We start from the raw sequence: 14,452 nt of genomic DNA on the forward strand, positions 1-14,452 counted from the left end.
AAATATGGATATAAGAATTATATACAGTGTAAAAGTAAAATTAAAAATCAATGGTAAATAGATTTCTCAATATTTTGTATCAGAAAAAATGAATAAATATTTGAAAAAATTAGGTCTTCACCTCACGCCATAACCACAAAATACATTTTAGATTAAGAAAATACTTAAATGTTAGAAAGAAAAAAAACAGAAAATGAATATCTATCTGATCTCTAAAAACTTTTAAATAAATGCAAGTAATCACAAAATAAAATATCAACAGATATAAGTACATAAAAGTGTCTGTTCCTGAAACACAGAAATCTTAAGTGAAATTAAGAGGCAAAAAATTGAAAACTATCTGCAACAAATAAGACAGTCTTGATATTCTTAGTGTACTATTTTTTGCTTTAAAAATCATTTTTGTCTGGGTGCAGTGGCTCATGCCTATAATCTCAGCACTTTGATAGGCCAAGGTGGGTGGATCATTTGAGGTCAGGAGTTCGAGATCAGCCTGGCCAACATGGTGAAACCCCGTCTCTACTAAAAAATACAAAAATCCGCTGGGAGGTTGAGGCAGGAGAATCGCTTGAACCTAGAAGGTGTAGGTTGCAGTGAGCCAAGATCATGCTACTGCACTCCAGCCTGGGCGACAGAGCGAGACTCTGTCTCAAAAAAAACAAAAAAAAATCATTTAAAACTATTTTAAAAACTTTTATAACATTTCATTTTTCTTAAATTTTAACTAGAAGATTTTGTGATTTTATAAGAAAAAATAATTTTACGAACAATAAAGGGCAAGATTTATTCATGAAAACTGGGTGATTTTGTGGAGGTGACAAGATGTAAACTTATTCTTGACTTGAATGGCAAAACTTCTAAGTAAGGAATCTTATTTAAATAGAGCCATTCATCAAAATTGCTTGCTCTGTGAATATAAGTATTTTTAAATGCATGTAAATAGAAAGAAAAGGGAATCGGGGTAGTGGATGTAAGCAACGGAATAGTAGATGTAAAGCAAAAGTAAGCAAAGGCATAATAGATGTAAGCAATTAATTGTTGATAAATACAACTGGTATTGAAAATGATCTGGCCTCATTTGTAATTAAATGAAATTCAAATTTTAAAAAATTCCAATCTTGTATCTTATATTAGCAAATCTATCCTGGTTCCTGTATCATAATGACAGGTAAGTCAGTGATGTTCACTCATTCCCTTTTGTGCCAATAATGATAGTTACTAGACTCTTTCCTGAGCAAATGCAAATAAAAATGTATGTGTCAAGATATTTGGAATAGAATTAATTATAAGATATAGAATGTAATTATCATTAATGTCTTATATTAGGAAATAAATTGCAGCATTCATCCTTATGTTGAAATGTTGTCTACCAATTAAATTATTTTTTAGAAAGAATTGTTAATGATAACGAAGATAGGAGTGAAAATACCAAGATGTGAAATTATTGGCTATGTATTCTTAACTATGAATCATTAAGGCATTCACAGACAAAAGCCTAAAAAGAAATATGGGTATGATTATGAGTATTATATTCTTCATGTTTTTTTGTGTTATTCCAAATGTATTACTCTGCATTCCAATACAAGTTATTTTTATATGAATTGTTTTATAGCAATACAAAATATGCTCTGTGTAAAATTCTTTTGCTATGACCATCAAATTTAGAGTTGGTATATTATAAAAATATTTTTAAACGTTTGTGTAAGTAAATTGCTTTGTTTTGGGCTTGTAAAAGAATGAATTTCATGAATGTATTAACTACTTGGTTAGTTGAAGAATTCCAACAATTCCTCATCTTACTTTTAAAAAGTGTGGTTTGTACTTAGACATGCTTATCATTAAAAAAACAAAATTCCTGTTTTACTCTGATCTGCTAACGCTGGAGAACACAATGTGAAGGAGACAGAAAACTCTATAATTACCTTTTCAAAATGACAGAATTTATTGTTTTAAAAATGTTATTTTATAAAACCCTTCATTGGGTGGATACTGTTTAAATGCTAATATATTGCCAACTGTCAATTGTTGACATTACTCTTTTTGGTCATCTTAAAATTTGTTTTAATTAATAAACCAAAATATTAAACAGTTTTATCTCTGTATAGTCAGTCAGAGGGCAGTTTTGTTTAGTTTGTATGTTGTATCATGGATTTTCAGTATGTTGGGAGAGTTCTCTAAAATGCCATTGTCCAGAATGATTTTAAATAACATTCAATTTTCTGACTGATGAAAACATTCAGAATAAATGACAGAAAGGTCTTAAAACATATACTTTTCTTATAAAGTCTTATAACACCATCTTTAAATACCATTTTAAAATAAAGGCAATATAAAAAGTAATTCTTAAAAAAATAAAATACAGAGTTTGAAAGATATCATGTTAGAGTTTCAAATGGTGAGTCCTGTTTCCTTTGAGCCACTGCTGCTCCAGAGGCCTATAAATATTATTGTTTATACAAGTGGAATATCCCTAATCCAAAACTCCAAAATTCGAAGTACTCAAAAATTTGAAGCTTCTTGAGAACCAACATGATGCTCAAAGGAAACTCTCACTGGAGCATCACAATTTTCAGATACTTGGATTAAGGGTGTTCAACTGGTAAGTATAATACAAATATTCCAAAATTTGAAAAACAACATTGAAATATGAAATACTTCTGGTCCCAAGCATTTCAGGTAAGGGATACTCAACCTTTATGTAAAACAGTATTAATTATGAATTCACATACTTTTTTTCATATTTATTAGGGGTAGTGGATGTTTTCTACAGACATGTCAATTCATGTGCTACTTAGATCACTCTAAAGGATCCCTATCATATTCCTTAATATTTTATCTACATAGATCTCTTCTCTATTTTAGGATTAATTAGATTTTAGTTCTATGTTTCACATATTTACCCAAACAAGAAATGCTCCCTGAGGAAAAATATTGCCATAATCTTCTTCCTAGAAAGCAGAGAAGTTTCCAGTCAAAGATACGAAACTAGAAATTAGAAACAAGAAATCTAGACCAATAATAACTGTATTCACTTAGTATTCATCATTTGCCTGTCACTGTGTTAACTGGTTTATATACATTTATTTGTTTAATCTTAAAATCAATTCTGTGAAATAGAAAATTGAGAAAATGGATGTCCACAAAGGTTATGAAACTGGCTTAAGGTTATGTGGCCAATAAATGAAACATCTGAGCCTGGAACCCAAATCTGGCTTCAGAACCCACACTGTTAATCACTATTCTATATGATTAACAGAGTCTGAAGTCAGCTGCATCTAGAAACTACTCAGTGCCTTGATTATTTTATCAGCGAAGTTGGACCTATCACAAGCACAATTATTTTTTCATTCAGTAAGTATATTAGCATTATATTCTGGCTGGTAAATAGGATCCCTATATTAAAATTTCAGAACACACCCAGTTCCCATGCTGAAGAGCAAGTATTCATCATGTAGAAGACATTTGAAAGTAGCCTGTTTCACTATCTATTTAATAGTGGAATTAAGTGGGATGGTTACAAAGAACGTATGTGGCAGTCACATTAGGGACCAGTAGAAGTCATGTGCTTGGTAGAAAGCCAATGTGCTTGGTAGAATGAGATGGTAGAAAGATGATGGCCTGTGGGATACAAATCACAGCTCTTCTTTACTTACATTGCAAGCTTGTGCAAGGTCCTCCCCATAACCTTTAGTTTTCCCATGTGCAACATGCTCTCGTAAGGCCTATTTGGGAGAGTTTTTATGAGGATTAGTGACACTAGTGAAAGTATCCAGTCCAGCCTCTAACACACAATAAATTTTGGCTATTATTATTGTGTATACTATGAGTAATAGGTACAACTTACAGACTAAAGAGGGTCTTCTTCTGCTCTGTATGGGAGTACTAATATCAAGAGAAGGCATGTGTTATATAAGATAAAGAGATACAAATGCAAATGCTGGTCTACTTGTAAACAGTGAACATACATATCTTAAAAGCATTTTCTCAGTATGGAAGGGTGTGTTGAAATTGTGTAAGTAAAAAATGACAGCATTCATTTTATCATTCATTCCACAGGCAGTTATCCAGAGCCTACTCTATTCTAGGTGGTAAAGACAGACTCAATCTATCCATTGGTGAGAATGTAAATTAGTACAACCACTATGGAGAACAGTTTGGTGGTCCCTAAAAAACCTAAAAATAGAGCTACCATATGATCCAGCAAACCCACTGCTGGGTACATATCTAAAAGAAAGGAAATCAGTATATTGAAGAGATACCTGCACTCCTATGTTTGTTGCAGCACTGTTCACAATAGCTAAGATTTGGAAGCAACCTAAATGTCCATCAGTAGATGAATGGATACAGAAAATGTAGTACTTATACAGAATAGAATACTATTCAGCTATAAAAAAGAAAAAGATCCTGTAATTTGCAACAACATGGATGGAACTGGAGGTCATTATGGTTAGTGAAATAAGCCAGGCACAGAAAGACAAACATCACATGCTCTCACTTATTTGTGGAATCTAAGATTCAAACAGTTGAACTCATGGAGATGGAGAATAGCAGGATGGTTACCAGCAGTCGGGAAGGGTAGTTGAGGAGTTGGAAGGAGGTGGGGATGGTAAATTAGCACACAAAACAATAGAAAGAATGAATAACACCTGGTGTTTGATAGCGTAACAGGGAAACTATTGTCAATAATAATTTATTTGTATATTTTTAAATGACTAAAAGGGTATAATTGGGTTGTTTGTAACACAAAGTATAAATGTTCAAGGGGATGGATACCCCATTATACATGATGTGATTATTACTCATTGCATACCTGTAGCAAAATATCTCAGGTACCCCGTAAATATATACACCTATTATGTGCCTACAAAAATTAAAAATAAAAAAAATTAAGTATGTTCCATGAATGGACTGCCCATCTAAATTACTGATCTTTGATGAGAAGGAACTTGCTCTAGATGTAAACCAGATATGTTACTAAGGACACAGCTGAATTCAGTAACAACTTTCTTGATGAAGGAAGCCATTTGTTGATTTACACTCTGGTGCAAGCTTCTAGTAGTGCATCAGCACTTTGAGTAACATTAGATTAGCTGTGTGTCCAAGGGAAAGAAACAGACTGGGATACGAATTAGCCAGTTTCTATTACACCAAATGTATAATTTAGATAGATCTATATTGTTAAGCAGGTGTGTTGTGCACTAGTTACCAACTTGTCTCAGTTCAGTGAGAAAGAATACCCTCATACACAAGTTTACATGAAGCAGATTTATTACTTATAGATAGGCAGCAAGGGATGACAGATGCCCAGGATTCATTGTGATGCAGTTGCCCAAGGCTCAGGAAAGCTGCCTGGGATACATGGAATCTCTACTGCATATGCCCCACTTGCACTACAGCTGAGGGACCTTGAAAAGCAGTCTGCCCTTAATTTTATATCTCAGGGGGTCACATGATTTCCTGGGCTAAAGCATTTGAGGGACAAGTATTCATCATTTAGAAGACATTTGAAAGTAGCCTGTTTCACTATCTATTTAATAGTGGAATTAAGTGAGATGGTTACAAATAACTTATGTGGCAGTCACATTAGGGACCAGTAGAAGTCATGTGCTTGGTAGAAAGCCAAGTTTCTGCTGGGCAGGGCAGGGGAGACTGCAACAGAGCTTGGGCTATTCCAGCCAGTCCCTCCCTATCACAGAGTGTTGCATTACCAGCACATTCTACAGAACTTTAAAAGAAAAGGGTGGGGGATGAGGAATTGAATCAATCCAAGGCCACCCAGAGAACTGTCCTGCATATGTGTGTGAGTGATGATTGTTTGGATTTTAAATATCTTTAAGGAGTTATCAATATTAAAATGTGAGTTACTTAGGCTGGGTGTGGTGGCTCATGCCTGTAATCCCAGCACTTTGGGAGGCCGAGGTGGGCAGATTGCTTGAAGTAAGGAGTTTGAGACCAGCCTGGCCAACATGACGAAACCCTGTTTCTACTAAAAATACAAAAATTAGCCAGGCATGGAGGCATGTTCCTCCATACCATGCTCAGGAGACTGAGACAAAAGAACTGCTTGGACTGGGAGGCGGAAGTTGCAGTGAGCTGAGATAAAGCCACTGCACTCCAGCCTGGGCAACAGAGCGAGACTCCATCTCAAAAAAACAAAAAACAAAAAATAAAAACAAACCAAAAAAGTAAGTTACTTAAAAAAAATTGCAAGAAATGAGTCTCTATAATGTTATTTTAAAATATGTGTATGAATATATTAATACATTGAGTATGAATAAATGATAATATAGGTTAACTGTAATCTACATGGTAAGTTTTGAGAATCAAATTTTACTGTCATTTTAAGATGTAAAAATTATATTGCATATACTCATGTAACCCAAATGAGTTTACTCAGTTAACTCATATCTAAAGAAACGAGATTTTTGATAGTAAAAGGGGCTACAAAAGCATAACAGACTTGAAATTAGGAGTTTTGCATTCTAGACTTAGCTGTATAGCTAACCATCTGTGTGTCATTGTATAAGGAGTGAGCATTATTAGGGAAGTTTGACTAGATTAGGGGTGTCAAATTAGTCTTGCTTCTTGCATCATTGCAACACAACTACAGGGAGAAGGATTCTGAAGCAGAATTTAGGCCCTTTGGTCAAGAATATCATGAACAATAACAAATTTCTACTAAGGGTGAAAGATAAGAAAATAGCCACATAAGAAGTAAATATTTGCTATATTTCAACTATCTTATTTATCAGATTCTTTATGTCTCTAAAATAAGTGTTGCTTTGGAAGTTGTAGACATAACTATCATAAAGTATACCAAAGGATGGGTGTGCAATAGGGTATGGATAATTAAACAGCAAAAACAAGAAAACTGAGATGTTTAGAAAGTGACTTCATTTGTTTGAAGAAAACTTTCAAAACATAATTGTCCGTGTTTATTGTTAGCACAAAGCACATTACAAATGTAAATGTCTTTTGGATTACTCACCATTTTGTATTATCCACACCCTGTTTCTTTTTTTAAATGTGGAGAATCAAGAGTTTTCTGGATGGCACATTGTACCATTATTGTGACCTATTCACTTGAGCATAGAAATAGACCCACATGGTAATACTGAGATATAGTACTGTACACGTCATTAACAAGGGTGATGCAATACATTTAAGGAGGGAAATGTGACCCCTACTATACAGGATAAAGCAAATGTAGATGCAGATGGAATTAATGAAATAGGATTTAAGCTGTGCTTGCAGATGTTTGACATTGCTCTTTAAAACATCTCATATGGGAAAACCAGTCTATTTTGGTCAATCTAGCTTTGACATACGCAGTGAATTCGAATCTAGATTACAGAGCATTTACATTGGTCAAAGATATTCTGAACATTTAGAATGAAATGGAACTCTTGATCCATCTGGAATAATTTAAGGTTTTTTTTATATTTATAAATGCTGCTGATTCAAAAGTCAGGAAGGTAGGATTCTAGTGCTAGCTCTGCCATTATGGGGGAAAATCATTTGGCCACTCAAGATTTTGGTTTCTTCTGTAAAATAAGCTGGTTCAAACAGATGCTCTCTGATACTCACAGTATCTTATGTTTTAATCACAGAACACCAAGATTTCCCTGGCTTGTGATTTACAGGTAGGAATCTTGAGAACCACATGAAGGCAGAAAGCTAGACCTTGGTGTCAATAATCTTCTACAAAACACCTAGCCATTGTTTCAGAAATCCCAGAGTCATCCTGTATATTCCTTCCTCAAATGAAATCCATTTTCTTCTTAACATCTGTTGGGTTCACTCCATACCATCCTTCAACTCTATTGCTGGGGTTGAATGAAATCTGGCATGAAACAAAAGATCACTTATTTCCTTTCCTTCAGGGCTCCCCTGCACTTTTCCACCCTCCAAAACCAGTTCTTACTCTTACTCTTTTTTATCTCAGTTCTTTGTAATATATGTCTGCTTTCCTTTTCTCCCCGAAACAATGCAAAGCTAAAAGTTTCATCCTTAGCCATTCCTGCTCCCTGAACAGTGAGATTTTAAACTAATTATGACAGAATTTTAAGGACTCAAAAGGCAACTATTTCATGAATGACATAGTTCATTGACTTCCAGCCTTTCTTCTTTTCTAAAATGCCCCAGTGGGGGTCCAACTCCCTTGGTGGCCTCTCTTGGATAGCTATGGGATTGTATGTATTGATATTTACTTTATTATAAATAAAAACTTGAAAAATATTTTCTAAAAATGTATTTTCTAAGACTAAGAAATATGAGAAAGGTGGCATTGTGTTACAGTTTGCAAATCTCTTGATTTCTGATTCTGCTTCAGCACTTAATCTTTTGCAACATGCTGTTTTGATTGTCATATGTAGCAAAATTTTGGCCTCACTAAAAAATGTTGTGGGACAAAGGAGTATTTTGCTAGCCTTTTTTAGGTAATCATAAATATTCTTCTTTGATATTACACCAAAACTCAGCAATAGTAGTTTCTTAAAGATGAGTTTTGATGGGGAATTTGAAACCATATCAGTGCATTTTTTCCTGCTCTGTTACATGAAAATCTATTAGTCTATATTATATGTTGAATATAACTTTTAACCATGCATAACTTTGTAACAATATGCATTTATATTTGAAAATTATTGGTTAACTGAGTTACCTAGAACTTCCAAATCTTGACACATTTTATTATATAATATGATAATTCCGAAATCATTAATATCACCAATATCTTCCAAAAAGTATTAAGTATTGGGAAGCTTTCAAGCTCAGGGCAGTTGATGTAAGTTTTCCAAAATTTGAAATTTTTGTTTGAAAGATTAAATTTTATCATTAGCAACGAACATTTTCAGTTATTGCTTTGGAGTAACAAGCTTATTTTGGTCATTTTCAAGGAAATGTCTGCCAAATACCCATGTCTGAATAATCACAGTTTGACAGTCATTCTTTCATGTAAAAAATGACACTCACTCACCTTTCCTGTCTCCTCTTGAACCCCACATACTCATCAGCAAGAAAGAGTTTTTTTTACACTTATCTTAAACAAAGATGGGCACAACACACAGGCTCAATATGTTTTTGGATAAATACTGATTAGATCTTATTTCTCCAGAGTGAGACAGTCAGTTGTCTTTTTGCCTAGTGCTAAAGTATCGATTTCAGCAAGTCAATTACCCTTCTATTTTAATATACCTAAATGGATAAAGGAGTTTCTGATGTATACATATTCATATACACACATTTACATATATTGCAAGCACCTATATCCATTTAGGCATATTAAATATTGGCTCTTTCATGCATACATATATCGTGCTTTTATACAACATTTATTTAAAGGAGAAAAATTGCTAAAAAAAGATTTTTTTTTTTAACAAGAATCTCTGTTTGCTAAAGTTCTAAAGATACCTCAAGCATGACCGTGATATAAATATTCATGTTCAGCATTACAGAAAAGTGTGCCTCCTATTATTTAAGTATCACAATTCCTATAAACTCTTACGGTCTGTGTCATTTTTTAATCAGGAAAAAATAGTAAGAAGAAATGATCACTTGAATAATGAGAAGCAACCTAAAGTAGTCTATTGCTTCCAAGTTGAGATAATTGATAAATAAAATAATTTGAGCCAATTTATATTAGTTCTTCTTTTTAAATTTACAGAAAACTATTTTGACTTAGTTTCAAAAATATGCAAATATTATACTAACTATTATTTTTTCTTGGCATTTTTCTAGATACACCTATACAGGTAGACCAAAACGCAGAGCAAGCACTCAGCTGGAGAATTTGATCAATGCAGATAAGGAAATCATTTATTTTGTTTTGTTTTGTTTTTTCCTAAGCAGAAGATTTGGATGCCCAATTTGTAAAATTGTCTCCACTCTCTTTACTTCATTCCACTATATGTATAAAGCACACATGTCTAATAGTAGTTATTGCTTTGGGATAAAAGAGTATAGAGTGGTGGTGGTGGTGGTGGTGATGGTGGTGGAGAGGATGTGTATATGTGTTTGTGAAGTTTCTCTCAAAGCCAACATAACACAACATTTGCCTGGAAGGTTTGTAGATACATCGTAGAGTATCATTACATGCATCCAGAAATGGGGGCTGGGATAAAGATTGCTAGCCTCAGTAAAACTTAAAAAACATTTCCTAGGTTAAGAATGTGCCTTTTAGGTCTTAGGTAAATGATACTTTTGACTCTATCTATCTTATCTTTCTTAGAAAATATAGTTTTAGTGGTGGCAGCAGGATAGTTCTTAACCTACTTGTCATATTTTTCTGATTTTACTTTCATTTACCGGAACTGAGTTGAATATGGGAAAATACAAACTGTTTCTTCAAATAAACGAATCATCAACTGGACTTGGTACTGATAAGTGAAAGAATTTGGAAGAAGCATTCAAACTTATTTCCATTTATTAATCACGGATGTTTTTAAAAAGTGGCTCAATGCTAACATCATATTAACCCTTGTTATAAAACAAGGAACCCATAGCTACAAAAAGGCAGAAAATAGATTAAGGCTTGAGACTTACTTGGATATTTTATCATATTTATTTTATTTTTAAAATTGTAAATTGAAAAATTATAGCTATATGTATAGCTAAATTATAGCTATATGTATACATATATACAAAATGATGTCATGATTTATGAATACAATGTAGAATTAGATCAAGCTAATTAACATATCCATCATTTCACCTGGACTTTTATTTGTTATATAACCTCGATCCAGTTGCTGAAACCTTTTGAGCTTCAGGTTCTCCATTTGTAAAATAGGAGCAGTGATATCTTGCGAAGATCAAAGAAGATATCATATGTTCACATATGTAAAATGACCCATGACAAAGCATAAGCACTTGATGAATGCTCATTATTTTCCCTTATATTTTCCAAGATAATAGTCCTAGTAAAAATAGTCCTAATTAAATTGATTGACCATTTTTAATTGGAATTTCAGGATAGCAATAGGGCTAAAATACTAGGAAGTATTCCCAATATCATAGGAATTTAGACATTAGAAAAGTAACGTATAATTTCTGAGTCTATAAGAAATTTACCTCTTTAATAGGAAAGCAACATCATTCAGTACTCTGGTTACTTTCCGATGTAGTAGAATTAGTCTCCTAATTAAGTTGCAGTTACTGCTATTATACATCATTATGTTTAAATGGAGTATCTGGAAGATGTCTCAATTAGACAGTCCTCCCAATTAAGTGTGTCCTGTAGGTTAATAGAAATCACTTCCTTTACCTTGGATAGTGCTGTTTGGAAAAAATACCAAAGGCCTACTCATTAAAAGGTCAAAATTATGCTTCTCAGTTAACACACCATTAAGTCAAACTGGGAAACTTTGCCATGACTGCTTTGTTTTTTGTCAGTCTGGCTGCAAATCAATCAAGACATTACATTCTGAATTACAGTATGATGTACACTTTGAGGCAGAATAATGCACAGTGAGATCAATAAAACTCTTCAAAAGAACCAAAATCTGGCACTTGTCAGAATACTTCACCATTTTATTATTATGCAGGTGTGATACAATTCATAAAATAATTTGTAATTAAGAAAAATCAGACAAGATGGAGAACAAGAACAAATGTTGATATGACTTCCAGAGGCAAGAAAAAACACCACAGATGAATGGTAAGTTTAAAAGAGTAACATTATCTGCTGTACGAAGCATTTTGCACTATGACAGTAAATATCAAGACACTGGAAAATCTTTTTTTGTCCATGAAGTACAAGATAGTGACTACTTCTTAACTGCTACTACTGTGACAAATGTCTGCAGATAGTTAAGTTACTGGAAACCTGGAACTGGGTATAAAATGTATACAATACTAATGTCTAGGGTAAAAATTTTGGGTAAGGCCAGTGTTTCACCTGACTTTGACTACCTGGAGCCTACTGCCTTATTCTACTTATAGTCTGGGAAGGAGTCACAGAAGGCAAATGCATCTTGCTCTTTCGGACTTAAGCTGCACACAGCCTCCCATTTCTTTGGCTAAAAGAATTGAAAATTTTCAAAGACAAAGATTGATGAGAAACATTTTAGAAGATGAATCTTTGTATTTTCTTTTTTTTTTTTTTTTTGCTGGAAATGACTGAGTTTCTTCAGGGCACACACACAAGAAAGTATAAAGGAAGAACTTTTCCCAAGAGTATTATTAATGTAATCTTGTCAAATATTCTAGAAAATCATAGGATATTTTTATATTTTAAATATCAGTACATAGCCAGGAATGAAAAATATTACCAACAAATTTTTTTAGATAGCCATTCATTTATTACGGACTCAACATTATGTTTTACTTTTTTTTTTTTTTTTTTTTTTTTTGAGACAGGGTCTCTCTGGCACCCAGGCTGGAGTGCAATGGCACAATCTCGGCCCACTGCAACCTCTGCCTCCTGTGTTCAAGCAATCCTCCTGCCTCAGCCCTGCAAGTAACTGGGACCACAGGTGTGTGCCACCACGCCCTGCTAATTTTTGTACTTTTTGTAGAGATGGGGTTTCACCACATTGGCCAAGCTAGTTTCGAACTCGTGGGCTCAAACTAATCTGCCCACCTTAGCCTCCGAAAGTGCTAGGATTACAGGCATGAGCCACCGCCACCGTGCCAGGCCTAAAAGGAATGCACTAACATTATATGTGGCAACAGTATTTTTAATCTCCTCCTTGTTTATCTCTCTGGAGTTCAATCTTATTCCTTGACTTCATTTGTATGCATCCTTAATATGCTTGTGATAATACTTTATATAATCTATAATTTTCTTTTCTCCAAAAGTGGATGTCATTTTTCAGAGTTAAGAAATGTGAGAAAATCTTTGTTTCTTCATTGGGCAAATCTAACTTTTTCTAATTCACTAAGTGGTTACGATCTTTTACTGGCATGTAGTTTTTTTGTGGGGGTTCAGGATACACATATACACATAGTTGATTAGGAGACCCTAAATAAATAATAACATTGCAAGGCTTGTCAAACTGAACCAGTTTATTGGTGAATTGGAGATTCCAACAACTAAATAAGGCTGAAAGTTGGTACCCAGTGTGAAGCATTATAGTGGGTGGCTTCATTAGGAGCTTCTGGTATATAAAAATTGATCCAAAGCCTAAGTCCTCATCATCTAACTGAGAATGGCATTCTAAAAATTGTGCCCAATGGCACCATCCATAGAGTCTAACATGGTGGCAGGAATCAAATTGGAGCACTGTGGTGGACAAGATGTGCCACTCAGACCTCACTTCATAGGAGGACATGTTCCCCTCTCTATCAGCAGGTAGCCTCCATCTGTCAGCCCCTTCAGGGTTTGCCTACAGTGTACTGTCTGGCCAAGGATCACTATTTCCCAGGGCAGCCCACCTCCAGTGACTAGTCAAGATGGGATTAGAAAAGCTGGGCCATTTTAGCTGCATGCTGCATAACTCTAGCATAATTCTAATTCCAGATCTTGCTGTGAGGATGACAGAGGTTTTATAGGGCTTGAATCCAGACTTCCCCTTTGACCCTTTCTGCTTCTTCTGTTTCCCTTCCATAGGTGTTAATCTCTAAAAACTTCACCTCAGCCTCTGCTTTCAGAAAAGCTTATTGGCAGCAAGCACAATATGAATTTGTTGAATTTCTGGGCTTCATATCTCTATTTGCTCCTTTTCTTTGATTGTTTGTGTTGTGTATAATGACTTTCATTAGATACTACCTTAAGTGCCTGACAATATTTTTCCTTCTCTTTAAATCAGGCTTGTCCAACCCATGGCTCATGGGCTGCATGCAGCCCAGAATGGCTTTGAATGTGGCCCAACATATTTCTTAAAACATTATGAGATTTTACCAATTTTTTTAGCTCATGAGCTGTTGTTAGTGTCAGTATATTTTATGTGTGGCCCAAGACAATTCTTCCAATGTGGCCCAGGAAAGCCAAAAGATTGGATACTTCTGCTTTAAATCATGTGACAAATCCTGTGTTCTACGGCTAGACATTTTTTGGTTCTACAGTGCTATTCTGACTATTACTGTGTAGTTGTTCAAGTCTTTTCTCAGACCTGGAAGTACTTGTTTTATGAATCTGAGTGCTCCAATGTTAGGTGCATATATATTTAGGATAATTAAGTTTTCTTGTTGAATTAAACCCTTTATCATTAATAATGTCCTTCCTTGTCCTTTTTCTTTTTTTTACTGTTGTTGGTTCAAAGTCTGTTTTGTCTGATATAATAGTGACCTCTGCTCTTTTTTGTTTTCTGTTGGTGTGATAGATCTTTCTACAACATTTTACTTTGAGCCTGTGGGTGTCATTACATGTGAGATGGGTCTCCTGAAGACAGCAGATGGATGAGTCTTGTTTTTTTATTCAACTTGCAATTTTGTGCCTTTTAACTGGGGCATTTAGATCATTTACATTCAAGGTTAATATTGATATGTGAGGTTTTGATCCTATCTTGAAGTT

The 14,452-nt window shown here is 34.3% G+C and overlaps 1 long non-coding RNA gene across 2 annotated transcripts in view; it reads left to right on the top strand.

The window, feature by feature from the left end:
• The window catches only part of LOC134739861 (uncharacterized), a 93,267-nt gene that overhangs the window by 39,052 nt on the left and 39,763 nt on the right, over positions 1-14,452 (top strand). For both annotated transcript variants that reach the window (XR_010126919.1, XR_010126920.1), the window contains exons 3-4: positions 9,739-11,656; positions 12,358-12,473. This is a non-coding gene — a long non-coding RNA (uncharacterized LOC134739861). The remainder of the gene's footprint in view (positions 1-9,738; positions 11,657-12,357; positions 12,474-14,452) is intronic.

This window comes from Pongo pygmaeus, chromosome 6 (genome assembly GCF_028885625.2).
Source record: "Pongo pygmaeus isolate AG05252 chromosome 6, NHGRI_mPonPyg2-v2.0_pri, whole genome shotgun sequence".
Taxonomy (NCBI): Eukaryota; Metazoa; Chordata; class Mammalia; order Primates; family Hominidae; genus Pongo; species Pongo pygmaeus.